Below are 2,165 nucleotides of genomic sequence, written 5' to 3'. Positions count from 1 at the left end.
AACAAACCACCTCACCATCAGAATCCTCCTGGTCAATTTCCTCCCCAGCGCCAGCAACACCCATATCCTCCTCATCCTTGTGTACTTCAACACTGACATCTTCAATCTGACTATCAGGAACTGGACTGCGGGTGCTCCTTCCAGCACTTGCAGGGGGCATGCAAATAGTGGAAGGCGCATGCTCTTCACGTCCAGTGTTGGGAAGGTCAGGCATCGCAAACGACACAATTGGACTCTCCTTGTGGATTTGGGATTTCAAAGAACGCACAGTTCTTTGCGGTGCTTTTGCCAGCTTGAGTCTTTTCAGTTTTCTAGCGAGAGGCTGAGTGCTTCCATCCTCATGTGAAGCTGAACCACTAGCCATGAACATAGGCCAGGGCCTCAGCCGTTCCTTGCCACTCCGTGTGGTAAATGGCATATTGGCAAGTTTACGCTTCTCCTCCGACAATTTTATTTTAGGTTTTGGAGTCCTTTTTTTTCTGATATTTGGTGTTTTGGATTTGACATGCTCTGTACTATGACATTGGGCATCGGCCTTGGCAGACGACGTTGCTGGCATTTCATCGTCTCGGCCATGACTAGTGGCAGCAGCTTCAGCACGAGGTGGAAGTGGATCTTGATCTTTCCCTAATTTTGGAACCTCAACTTTTTTGTTCTCCATATTTTATAGGCAGAACTAAAAGGCACCTCAGGTAAACAATGGAGATGGATGGATTGGATACTAGTATACAATTATGGACGGACTGCCACGGTTAGGTGGTATAAAAAAACCACGGTTAGGTGGTATATATTATAATAATAATACAATTATGGATGGACGGACTGCCTGCCGACTGCCGACACAGAGGTAGCCACAGCCGTGAACTACCGCACTGTACACTGGTTGATAAAGAGATAGTAGTATACTCGTAACAACTAGTATGACACTATGACGACGGTATAAAGAATGAAAAAAAAACCACGGTTAGGTGGTATATATTATAATAATAATACAATTATGGATGGACGGACTGCCTGCCGACTGCCGACACAGAGGTAGCCACAGCCGTGAACTACCGCACTGTACACTGGTTGATAAAGAGATAGTAGTATACTCGTAACAACTAGTATGACACTATGACGACGGTATAAAGAATGCAAAAAAAACCACAGTTAGGTGGTATATATTATAATAATAATACAATTATGGATGGACGGACTGCCTGCCGACTGCCGACACAGAGGTAGCCACAGCCGTGAACTACCGCACTGTACACTGGTTGATAAAGAGATAGTAGTATACTCGTAACAACTAGTATGACACTATGACGACGGTATAAAGAATGCAAAAAAAACCACAGTTAGGTGGTATATATTATAATAATAATACAATTATGGATGGACGGACTGCCTGCCGACTGCCGACACAGAGGTAGCCACAGCCGTGAACTACCGCACTGTACACTGGTTGATAAAGAGATAGTAGTATACTCGTAACAATTAGGATGACACTATGACGGTATAAAGAATGAAAAAAAAAACACGGTTAGGTGGTAGGTATATAATAATAAATAATACAATTCTGGTCGGACGGACTGCCTGCCGTGTGCCGACACAGAGGTAGCCACAGCCGTGAACTACCGCACTGTACACTGGTTGATAAAGAGATAGTAGTATACTCGTAACAATTAGGATGACACTATGACGGTATAAAGAATGGAAAAAAAACCACGGTTAGGTGGTAGGTATATAATAATAAATAATACAATTCTGGTCGGACGGACTGCCTGCCGTGTGCCGACACAGAGGTAGCCACAGCCGTGAACTACCGCACTGTACACTGGTTGATAAAGAGATAGTAGTATACTCGTAACAATTAGGATGACACTATGACGGTATAAAGAATGAAAAAAAAACCACGGTTAGGTGGTAGGTATATAATAATAAATAATACAATTCTGGTCGGACGGACTGCCTGCCGTGTGCCGACACAGAGGTAGCCACAGCCGTGAACTACCGCACTGTACACTGGTTGATAAAGAGATAGTAGTATACTCGTAACAATTAGGATGACACTATGACGGTATAAAGAATGAAAAAAAAACCACGGTTAGGTGGTAGGTATATAATAATAAATAATACAATTCTGGTCGGACGGACTGCCTGCCGTGTGCCGACACAGAGGT

Source organism: Pseudophryne corroboree, chromosome 7 (genome assembly GCF_028390025.1).
Source record: "Pseudophryne corroboree isolate aPseCor3 chromosome 7, aPseCor3.hap2, whole genome shotgun sequence".
In the NCBI taxonomy this organism is placed as follows: Eukaryota; Metazoa; Chordata; class Amphibia; order Anura; family Myobatrachidae; genus Pseudophryne; species Pseudophryne corroboree.
Note: the sequence above shows the minus strand (reverse complement) of the source record.